The following is an 11,945-nucleotide window of genomic DNA, read 5'->3' as shown; positions in this document are numbered from 1 at the left end:
CTCCGCGGGCGAAATCGAGCGACGGGGAAACTCGCATCCCCAGCGCGGGGCGCAGCGGCCCGCAGAGGACGCAGAAGCGTCTCCTGGGTGGGCGCTGCGGCCGGGCCCGTTTCCGGAAGGCTGACTGCATCAGGTGTGGAGCTGGGCGCCTCCACGGCCCAACCTGGCCGCCACTGCGCCTGCGCGCCGCGCCCCGCCTCGCTGTCGAACACTCCACCGCGGGTTTTCCTCCCGGTCCGGAGGACACCCAGCCGAGGGGGGCGGGCGCCGTTTACTGCCCCGGGACCCTCGAGAGAGAGAGCGGGTGGCAGGGCGGGACTCCCGGTGAGCAGTGGAGAGTCCTGGGGTCCGAGCGAATACAGTGCCGCAGGAAGAGGACCTGCCCGGAAGGCTGGAGGCCGATGCAGTCTCTGCTACTGACCATCGGCGTGGTCTTGGGCTCATTTCCTCGCCTCTTTGGGCCCGAGGAACGTAGACTAGAACTAGGAGAATTTTCAGTTTGGAGTTTGCATTTTCCCCAAATGGGTTACATTTCCCAGTATGGGTCCCTGACTATCCAGGGTCCACAGGCTCGATAGGGGGAACTTGGGGTGCTGAGAGCCCCAAGGGTGAGCATTTGCATGGGTTTATAGGGATTTCTCTGTGGCAATATTGGTTTTCTGTTGAAGGAAGGAGCGACATGATTGTTGGCCTCCAGGCGGGTCGGAGGGAAATTTTGCAAAAACCGAAAGAAACTCCTTCCACAAGGCCGCTTCCTCCCACCATTAATTCTCTCCAACCCCACTCTGAATCTGCGTCAGGGTTCCATTATACACTCTTTCAAACACATCTAGTAGATTTCCCGCTAACACTCTCCATGTTTGAAATGACATTTATGAGTGATTCTTTGATGGGTGTCTGTCCACCTCGCTGGACTGGAAGCTCTATGAAGGCAGGGGTCTGAGCCTTTTTCACTGCTATCCCAGGCTAACTGTAAGACTTTGTGGATCCTCACATAATGTTCGAAGGGGTAAAGTGATGCCTGCCCCAACCGCATAGAGTCCTCGCGTGAAGAAAAAGACCAGCTGGTGTAACTTTATTATTTGAGGATGGAGTACATTCTGAGATTTGGGGATAAGGACACGTGAAGAGGAGCCATCACTTTGTTGTTGCTATTCATTTACTTTTAGCATAATCTTCCTGAAGGAGATCATAGCTAAAGCTGTGTGTATGTATAGAGTAGTGGGTCTCCAAGTGTGGTCCTCAGAACAGCATTACCAGCATCACTTGGGAGCTCGTTAGTTATATAGATGTTCGGGCCCAACCACAGACCTACTCACAGACTCGGAGTGGGACCCAGCAATCTGTGTTTCCATAAACCCTCCAAGCAATTCTGACGCAGGCTCAAGTTTGGCAATCACTCTAGGCAGTGGTTTTCAACCTTTCACAGGGGTCGCCTAAGACCATTGAAAAACACATTTTTTCCGATAGTCTTAGGAACCGAGACACCACTCCTCTGTCCGTCTCCAGGCCCACATGCAGATACACCCACGTACAAGTACCCGGCAACCCCTGTGCAAGGGTCGTTGGACCCTCAAAGGGGTCGTGACCCACAGGTTGAGAACCGCTGCTAGGGGAAGAGCAACCCTAACGATGCTTTGGGATGTCATTCAGTGTCTGGGTAGAGCACTGATTACCACTTACAGAGCACCCATTCTTATCAGGACCTTGCTTGTCTGCTTACAATTGAGTGTGCAAAGGAAATTATGCTTTTCCCCTCCCCGCAGGTGTTTCTCTCCTGAGGTGATCTTGCTGTGATTTTTCACACCAGGAAATGGTGTGGGTGTGGCATATGCCTGAGGCTCTGGATGATGAGGCAGAAGGAGGTCTTGCCTACAAGTTGCAGCTGGGAGGATGTGGGCAGCTCTCATCTGAGGACATTTTCCCATTGTAAGGGAATGCAGACATGTGGGAGAAAAGGCAAGCCAGGGATAAGGTTACCCAACTGCCTTTTGGTGCAGACACACGCCAGGCCACATGGAAGGGATACCCGGTTGCACCCCGACTCCCGGCCTTTGGGTCGCCACACTCTGGCCCCCGTTGCCTCCTTACCATCTGCGCAGACGATTCACGGACCCTGCATCGCGGATGCTCCGCAGCCTCTGCCTGCAGGGGTCGCACTAGGAGCGCGGCCCGCCCCCTCCTCCCCCGGCTCCCGCCCCCGGCCCCGCCTTTCTCCGGTTTGGTCCCCGCCGGGCGGGGCCCCTCCAGCCTCCTCGCGCAGCCTCCGCCAAAGCCTGGAGAAGTGGAATCTCGCCGGCGCCGCTCCCTGCGCGGGACTCAAGGAGCGGCACTGGGCATGCTCAGTCGCCGGAGCCCGTACTGGTCTCAAGTAGGAAGCTCGTGCGCTGCATCCGCAGCTGATCCGGGCGCTCCGCGGAGGGCGGGACTGGAGCATAGCTGCCGGGCGCCGGAGCCTAGGCGAGCGTCGCGCGAGCCGCGGGTGAGCCTTGCTTTCTTCCTTGGTTTTTCCCTGGACCTCGGGATGGCCCGGAAGTGCTGGCGAGAGACCCGGGCAGCGACAGCGGTGTGCGGCGAGTGGCTGCGAGTAGCCCGGGCGGCCGCTCCTCTCCTCCCGGCCCCGAGGGCTGCGCGGCCACTGCCACCCTCCCAGCCGCAGCCACAGCTGCAGCAGATGCCACTGCATCTGCAGCGGGCACCCGCTGCGGAGTCCCGTGCGCCTTGCGCCCTCGCCGCAGGGCCGGGTGGCACGGCGACTGCGGGCTCACTCCTTGACTTGCATCCCTCCTGCTTCCCGGCTCCCTCTTTCCTTCGGCAGCCCGGGCTTGGCAGGGCCTGGGGCGGGGGAGACAGGGTTGGAGGGGGTACGCCCGGGTGGGGGCTGCGGAGGGGAAAAGTGAGAGTGGGTGCTGACGGGGAAGAGCGCACACCCCCTTGTCCTGGCACCGGCCTCCGCTGTGCGGCTGGGCTCTCCCTCCCGTGGAGGCAGCGCGCTCTTGCCGGGGAGTTGGAGACGGGGCTGGCTTCTCGGGGATTCAGAGACCAGACTCTGTGAGATCAAAGGGGGAAAAGTTCATTTTCCCTCTCGGAGGCAGAGAGCGTTTTAACTAGAAAATGGCTGTTCGAAGGGGACCGAATCAGGAAAGCTGGCCACTGGGTCCGGAAAGCCCCTCTGCTGCCCTCCGCGCGGAATGGAGGGATGAACGCTAGAAATGACATTTGTGCGAAGAAAACATTGCTACACGGAGGGTGGGATGCGGAGTCCCATAGAAACAATGAAAGGCGGTCTCGACAATGGTTAAAGAGATAGAACAGTCAGGGGCGAAGGGCCGAGGGAGCGTGGGACTTGAATAAAAAAGTAATAAATTGGAGAGATCAAATTTAGAGTTGTGGCCGTTTTGTAGCCAAGTTCTGCGCAGTTTTTAGAGCCACTACTGTCACAAACGTTTTTGGATGGATGGGTTGGGGAGGGCTAACATTGAGAGGAGAATAAGGTCAGTGTCCGAAGCTCCAACAAGATTGGGCTCACAGTTTTGTTTAAGGAGTCCGTCAGCCACTGGCTTTACATTGCGCCTGATGACTTACTTAGGTGAAATACCTAAGGATTATTATAAAGTGATGCCAGCAGTGGTGTTTGAATTCAAAGAAATGAGAAACTTTGTGAGGCATTGGTTTGTCATTAATATTTCACTGATTTGAAAACCAAATAGTGGCATCCTGATTTGTTGTTCTGGATTTGGGTCTCTTAAATCTTTTGAATTTTTAACCCCCTTGTCATGGATTTATATTTCAAACCTTGTTCTCAGATGGCTGCATTAATTAAGAGTATCTGAATTGGTGTAGCTGGACTTGCAGGAATAGACAGAATCCTTGAGGGGGGGGTTCTTTATGAATGTAGGTAGCAGCTTTGTCATATTTTCAGTTTGTAGCTTGAAAGCAACATTTGTTCAACACTTGCTTATGCTAACTTGCAGAATCCTAGAAATGGCACTGTTTTGAAAGGATGAGATTTGTCAAGAGGATGAGGAACCTCCAAGCTGGGGGAGTTGTTGAAAGAACACAGGTGGCAGTAGAGTACAATGGGCTGGTAGTCAGAACACCAGGGGGGACAGATGCAAGATTTCTATTGCTGTCCTTTTGTCACTGGCTTACTGTGTGACCCTGAAAAATCACTCAGGGTCTTCAAAAACTGGGGATGTCCCTAGATATTTGCTCAGAGCCTTTGAGAAAGAACTCTAAAGTTGAGATCCTTTTCCAGGGAAGGTGTTTATATTCTTACACTATTATTCTCTCTTCCAAAGTTTGGACTAAGTAATTCCCTTCCACGGAGCCAGCACGATTCTACTTTCTGAAACTTTTATAAAATGGTAGTGAAAAAGCTTGATGAGCTTCAGTGTAAAAAGTCGGATGTTTTACCCTTAACTTGAATAATGTGAATATTGACCACACAATTATTGAGGAAAACACTATTAAACTTTGCAAGAAGCCACATGTACAAAGATAAAATATGTTTAAACTGTTACTCTTTTTATGTCATGTATGTTTAAACTGTTACTCTTTTTATGTCATGTTTCAACTTTTGATGACTATTTTTTGCTGCTACCAGAGAAACAATAACAAATATTGAATTCTTTTTTTTTTCTGTTACAGCAGCAATTACTACTGAAAATCTTGCCATAATATTGGAATAGTGTTATGTTGATTTCCCTGATTTCAGGATATCTAAATTTGTCTTTTAAGAAAAATACAGTGTCTCTCTATGCCTTTTTCAGTTACACTTTTAAAATAAAATACCCTGATGATATAACACCTTAAGTTCTCCAGGGGTGTAGGAAGACTTTTAGGAAAGTATAGTAAGAAGGTTTTACTAGTTTTGAGGGTGATACTTATTGTCCTACCCAGAGTTAAGAAAACTAGCATTTGTTCAGTGGTTACTATGTGTCGAGTATGATATTAAGCTCCGTACATATGTTATTTTATGTATCAGTATCTTTGACATAAATGTCAGCTACCAAAGAAAACTCCTCTGAGAAGGTAGACAGTTCTTTGCACAGCAATACAACCTCAACGTTTTATCTCATATGAGAATATTTTCAATTAGTTTCATAATTATTCATAAGCATTCTTCTGCAAAACATCTTTGATTTGTTATTTAGAATTGGATTTGATTGGAACATTTCTTCAAAATGATTTAAATGTTTTTAAGAAGCTTCCATCCAGATTTAAAACTGTTTTGTGTTTATTTTCAACAATGTTGTACTACCAACAAATAAACTTAAATGTAAGGAAGATGAACCCCGATTACACATTTTAATTTTAATGTATTATTAGTGAATATTCGTGAATATTCTGCATGTTGATATGTGTTGATGGCATTTCTCTCAGTTGAAATGGTTTGTCAGAGGCAGATTGACAGAGTCTCCACAATTAAGGGTCCAGTGGGATTTGGTGGAAAGACCACCAACCAGGGGCTCCTAAGACTTGCCTTCTGGGCAAGGCTCCTCTGCTACTTGAACTTACTGTGTGACCATGTGGAAGCCAATTCACTTCTTTGGGCCTCAGTTTTTTTCCATCTGTAAAATGTGGGAATTGCTGTAGAATGCACCCTCTGGGTGTCTGTTGGGTTCTTGTCCCAGTCCGTGGGTCTTTTATACAGCTCTTTGAGGAGGCAGGGCTTCATGTAAAGCCATTAGATGAAGGTGATTTTGTGTTTCACAAAGTCTGGCCAGTCTTGCTTTGTTGAATGCCCTTCCTTTTTTGGCCAGTTCTTACCTCCCTTTTAGTTTTTATTTGTCAAAGAATGGTTGTCATAAAATTTACTCTTTGTGGCCTGGCCAAGACTAGGTAGGAGATAAGGTAGTAATTAAATTTGGGAAAGCACATTAGATATTTGGAACTGCTTGATAGCATCTTCAGAGAGGGAGACTGTGCTCTTGGGCAATCTTGAGAAAAAAGCCCCCTCAGGGGCTGCAGAGAAGGGCATCCTGGGCCTTGGTTGCCGGGGCCACCACATGACATCTTGGCAAGCCGTTCCCATGTCCCTGTCCTCTCTTCAGCCCTTGATCAGAAATGCACCCCTTGGTCTCTGGTCTAAAATGACCATTATCACTTAATGCGAGTGCCATCATTGTATTGGGCTGGTGTCCATGGTCAGCTGCTGCAGCAGTAGGAGTGATGGCTGTCGGGATGTACCCACACATTGTTGGTAAGATCATGAACTTTTTTTTTCTTTGACAAGCTATGATGATGGGGCAGAGAGCAAAGGAAACTGATCCCATTTGGTGTTTTTAGTGTACTTTGCTTTCAAGAGGCTCACAATATGCAACCTCATTAACCTTTAAGTGAGGCAGGTAAGGAGAAGCCAGAGTTGTTATCTGCACTTAAATAGTTGATAATAAATGGATAGTTGGGCCAGCCTGGTGGCGCAGTTGGTTAAGAGCGCGAGTTCTAAGCAACAGGGTTGGCGGTTTGATTCCCACATGGGCCAGTGAGCTGCGCCTGAGCTGAGCTGCTGTTGAGCTGGTAAGAGTGCGTGCTCTTAGCAGCAGTGTTGCTGGTTCAACACCCGTATGGGATGGTGGGCTGTGCTCCCCCGCAACTATATCGAAAGCGGCGACTGGACTTGGAGCTGAGCTTGCACCCTCCACAACTAAGATCGAAGAACAACAACTTGACTTGGAGCTGATGGGTCATGGAAAAACACAATGTTACCCTTCCCCAATTCTCCAACACTGCTCCCTTCCCCAATTCCCCAATAAAATCTTTAAAAAGCAAACAAGCAAACAAAAAAACGGATAGTGAGCCTGGTGTCTGTAATCATAACCAGGCTCCAGAGTTTACTAGGCCCCTGATAGGAGTGGAGCAATAACTCTAAACCTGAGATGAGAGCTATCAGAAGGACAGAGAGGGCAGAAAGTCAAGTCATCACAGTTTGGCAAGAAGAAGCCAGGATCTGTATGAGAGGCCTTCAGGTGTCAAGTTACAGGAGACATTCTCTTTTTACATCATCTTATTTCCATAATATGTGTGTCTTACCCAGTCTTCTAAGCACTGAACAGCATTGCTTTCATCATCAGGGAAAAAGTCCCAATATATAATTTATTGATGTATAAAATATACGGATTCATATGGACAGAGATGGGAAGAGAGCATGGAAAAAAACCAAATTGTATGGAATTATGATTAAAGTATTTCTTTATTGTTTATTAATGATTTGATAGTGGTTTCAAGTATGCATCAAATGAACCAGTCTGTCCTTCTCCTCTTGTAGAAGTCTTGCAAAATTTTGTCTGCTAGGTAATAGCTAGGGTTTTGAAGTGTAATTCTACTGGAAAGTATGCTTCAGGAATGCTTAGAGTGGGAGGAATAGTGGCTCTGCTTTTTCCTTTTAAAGTTGAATGAAAAGAATGCAGTTTTGGAACTGAGCTGGAAGTGTGCGCCTTGGAGGATGAGGTTGGGGAGAACTTGAGAGGTCCAGAGAGTGAAGGCAAATGCTCTTGTTGAAGAAGGAAGGTGTGGTGTTCCTGGGTATATGGGATGTAGCGTTTACAAAACTACTGCCCAGTGAATCAGAGCTTAGGTTCCCTACAGTTTAAAAGTAACTGAGTGCTGGGGTGGCCGGTTAGCTCTGTTGGTTAGAGCACAGTGCTCATAACACCAAGGTTGCGGGTTCGATCCCCACATGGGTCACTGAGTTGCGCCCTCCACAACTAGATGGAAACAACTGCTTGACTTGGAGCTGATGGGTCCTGGAAAAACGCCCTCCACAACTAGATTGAAAACAACTACTTGATTTGGAGCTGATGGGTCTAGATCCTGGAAAAACATGCTGTTCCCCAATAAAGAAAAAAAAAAGAAAAAGTAACTGAGTACCTACTATATGCAATGCACAGTGCTGTACCCACAGGCTGTGGTCTGTTGCTGACATTTTCACTGTCCTTCTCAAAATGGTAATGATGACGTAGTGAATATTTCATAAGTGTGTTCAAATTAAGAGATGTGTCTCTTTCTCTGAGATTATACCCTTCCGATTTGGAGGCATGATTTTTATTTATTTATTTTTTTTATGAACTGATGGGAATATTTTTACTTGGAAGCTTAATGGTTCATGAAATTGGTAGGTCTGGGAATTCAGGCCTGAGATGTAGAGGGCCCTACCCTCAGGATCAAGTTGAATGGTGAAGGTCAGGCCAAACTGGAGCCTGTGGGTAGGCTGATGGTGCCCCTGGGCCTTCCAGGAATGTAGACTCATTGGTACAGACCCAGGTCCTGGAAACTGAGAAGAAGCTAGTTTTGAAATTGCTTTGGGAACTAGCGAATATTTTTTAATTATAGACTAAGAATGACAAAGAAAGTGCCAAGATGAAAGATGAGAGCAGAAAAGATAAGTGATTGAAATGTGAATTTTAGCAGGCCTCAAAATGATGGATCTTGTTGTTTGTTTCTTTGCATGCAGGTCTCTTTCTGTCAAAACAGCACACTTTAGTGATTGGGGGTTGGTGATTCTAGGAAATGCTGATGGAGTCAAAGCCATAGAACTGAGAGTTGTGTAATAGCCAGCTTGCTTCAGACCTGTGCAATATTATACCCTCCAGGGTGAGTCTTGATGAATCTCGAGAGGGAGCTTAACAATGATTTTCTCATGGGATTGTAAAACCCGCATTATTTCTGAGTTTTAAATGGTAGCTTAAGAAAATAGCGCATTACAGATAATACTGTAAACATCTGTGCTTAGTGATACTTGGATCTCACTGTCATAATAATATATTATTAATATTACTGTGGAGCTCTTATTTTGTATAATATTAGGAGCTTTATAGATGTTACCCTGTTTAATTCTTACAAAACACCATGATGCTGTTCCCATTTTGGAGATAAAGAAACTGAGGCTCTTTTTACTAGAGGCTGCACAGTAAACAATGATGCTTGCCCTGGAACTGAAGTCAATACAGAAAAGTCCATTAGTTGCTGAGGGACTGACAGGAAACAGCAATAACAATTATTATTATAATTTGTTTTTTTTAGATTTTTTAAATTGGGGAATTGGGGGAGGGGAACAGACAAGTTGCTGTCTTTTTGTTTTTCAGTCTAGTTGTGGAGGATATCGCTTCACTGGCCCATGCTGATATTATCATTGCGCTCTTCCTAGGTGAGGCAGTCGCTCACCGCCCATGGTGGCTCACGGCAGCTCACGCCAGCTGCCGGCCAGCCCCACTGCAGCCTAGCCATCGCCAGCGACTCATGCAGCACAGCTCCAGGTTGAGCTGTTGTTCACCATCTTAGCTGTAGAGGGCAGTGTCACTGGCCCTCATGTGGGATCCAAACTGGTGGTCCTGCTGCTCAGAGCTGGTGTCCCAAGCCAACTCTTAACCAACACTCCACTCGGCTGGCCCAACAATTATTAATTAAGGACCAACTTGGCCTGGTGCTGTACAGGAAACATTTTATTTAGCATTTTAGGCTACCTCCTCCTCCTGACTTCCCCTTTTATAATTGAGGAAAGCTTGGCTCAGAAAAGTTAAAGAACTTGCTCAGGCCTAAACAAAGCCAGTGTTCTTTCCACCACACCATGAAACCTTCCTAAATTCAGCAGTTGGGGGAGAAGGTGAAAATTTTGCCTTTCATCCATTTTCAAAATGGATGTTAACCTAAATCTGCATATTTAGTGGTGGAACTATTTCCTCCAATTATGGCCCCAGTGTGCATTTCTTTCCTCTGAACACAAGTTGAGTAGTAGGAAAATCCAAATATAATTGCTAAATATGTCTCAAACTAGGGATTGCTGTGTTGAATCTCTCTGGGAAGATTCCAGTCTAGAATGTTTCTATCGTAAATAAAGTACACCAGAGCCTGGTTGGTTGTCATGTGCCAATCATGAGACAATGTTGGGATGACAGAGGTGTCTGATGAGTGGAAAAAGGCAAGGTGATGATTCCAGGGCTTCTCCAGCAGCCTCATGGCTAACTCGAGACTTCCGGCTGCTAAGAGTGATGGGTCTGGATAACAGGACCTCCCCTTGGGACCATCCGGCACGCTCCTGGCTGCTAGCTCTGTTCTTAACCTTCTGATCTTCCTTTGGTTTCCCAAGTAGACTTATGTCCTGGGCAAGAGAGTCAGTGGACCTGCCACATTGAGTACCTCAGTTTGCTGGGCCGTCCTGTTTGTTGGTGGAAGTGAATGAATCAGTATTCCCTTAGCATGAGCTAGGTTTCTCAAATTGGTTTATTCCTCAGTGGACTAATACAACTTACATTTCTGAACATAACATGCATGGTATGGACTCACAGCAAACTCGGGTGTATAGATACTTCAGGAAGCGCTGATTCAACCTCAGATTCTTCTAGTGATCTGATCTGAACCTCTTATCCTCCCCAAGAACCAAGTTTATTATTTATTTATACCTTTTCCAGATCCCTCCTGAAGACAGAAATGCATTCATTTGGTGACACGCAGAAACCTCTGCTTCATTTATTCATGCCTTTGTTCCGCACATGTTTATTGAGCTCAGACTTGGTTCCGGGCACTGTGTGAGGTTCACGGAGACAGAGAGGAATGTACCACAGCATTGGTTATAAGGTGCTGCAGTAGAGGCATGTGTGCGAGGCTCTGAGGGAGTGGAGAGATGGGGGGCTGGCCTCAGTCTGCTGGAGTAGGGATGCCAGACTCCTAGTTTGAAACCCTACTACAGAAAACTCGTTAGATGTCTCCTTTTCCATTTTTTCTTCCCTCAATAGGACTGTTGTAGCCGGTTTATTCTACTCAACACCTAGGCTTTCCCACTGTTCCTGTAAGAGACCTAGAGATTTGGTCTTTCAAATCTCTATAGCAGTGGCCGTTTTTGCCCTCCAGGGAACATTCGCCAGTATCTTGAGACACTTTTGACTTTTCGTCATGACTGTGGGCCAAGTACTACTGGCATTTAGTGAGCAGAGGCCAAGGATGCTACTCGGCACCCTCCAGTGCATGCAGAGGACGGCCCTATGTGGAGGGAGTAGGGATTTGGTGGTGAAGAGCCTGACTCATAGGGTTCCAGCACTGCTCTGCAATTTAATAGCCATATGACTGTGGACAATGGAATTTACAGTGCCTGTTTCCTCATCCATAATAGGAATAGTAGTGCCCATGTAACGTGGTGGTTATGAGGATATCATGACTTAACATATGATACTACATGAACTATACTTGACATGAGGATAGACCTTAACAGTTATTATTATTTTTAGTTTTAAGGAAAAACTTTAACTTCTGACTCTGAAGAGCTTGAGTTTGGAGAATGCAGGGCAGCTGAGCTTGTGGCACCACCTCGCAGTCAGCTTTGGTGTAAGAACTGGCCACAGGCTTTGTTTCTCTGGTTCCTTCTTGTCCATGGGTTTTATTTTCCACTGCTTTTCACCTCTGGATTCTAGGACTTTTGATAACCTTGCCTTTCATCCTTCTGTTTCCCCACATGGACCCAAATTTATGCCCTTAATGAACCTCCCCTTAGAGAGCTAAGAAATGTATTTATGATTTTCCTTAGCTCTGTCTATTTTGGGAACGGGGAGTAAACAGGAAGCAGGTCAGGGGAGATGTTGCATTACTTCCTGATTGTCACAGCTTCCTTCTCTATAAAATTCCAGGCAGGATTGAGAGGCAGGTGGTGGTGCTTGCTTAGAAACTTCCTTCTACGCCCACCAGCTCCACCCCCAAGTTAGGTGCCTGCTGCTTCCAAAATATGCTGTAATTGGGTCACAACATTCTGCCTGCTTGAAATCATTGCTAAAAATCAAAGCAAAGACATAGACTATGTCAGTGTGATTTGAAATGTCTCCATCATCTACTTCGAGGCTTTGCAAAGTTGTCCTGAAAACGAAAGAAAGTAAATTTACCTCCATTAGGTAGCACTCTTGGTGGCATAGAACTGTGTCTTGCATTTGCTTGCAAAAGCACTCAAACCATGGTCCTTT

The 11,945-nt window shown here is 46.7% G+C and overlaps 1 protein-coding gene across 19 annotated transcripts in view; it reads left to right on the top strand.

Annotated features, from left to right (window-relative positions):
- Positions 1-2,291: 2,291 nt before the first annotated feature.
- Positions 2,292-11,945, top strand: part of APBB2 (amyloid beta precursor protein binding family B member 2) — a 360,720-nt gene continuing 351,066 nt past the window's right edge. For 12 of the 19 annotated variants that reach the window (XM_019640757.1, XM_019640754.1, XM_019640756.1 and 9 more), the window contains exon 1: positions 2,303-2,482. The gene's annotated coding sequence lies outside the window, so the exon portion shown is untranslated. Of the gene's footprint in view, positions 2,483-11,945 lie in introns of all 19 variants that reach the window. The other 7 variants (XM_019640761.1, XM_019640770.1, XM_019640765.1 and 4 more) reach the window with 1 other exon arrangement.

This window comes from Hipposideros armiger, unplaced genomic scaffold (assembly GCF_001890085.2).
Source record: "Hipposideros armiger isolate ML-2016 unplaced genomic scaffold, ASM189008v1 scaffold_53, whole genome shotgun sequence".
Lineage (NCBI taxonomy): Eukaryota > Metazoa > Chordata > Mammalia > Chiroptera > Hipposideridae > Hipposideros > Hipposideros armiger.
This window is presented reverse-complemented; position numbering and strand designations above follow the sequence as displayed.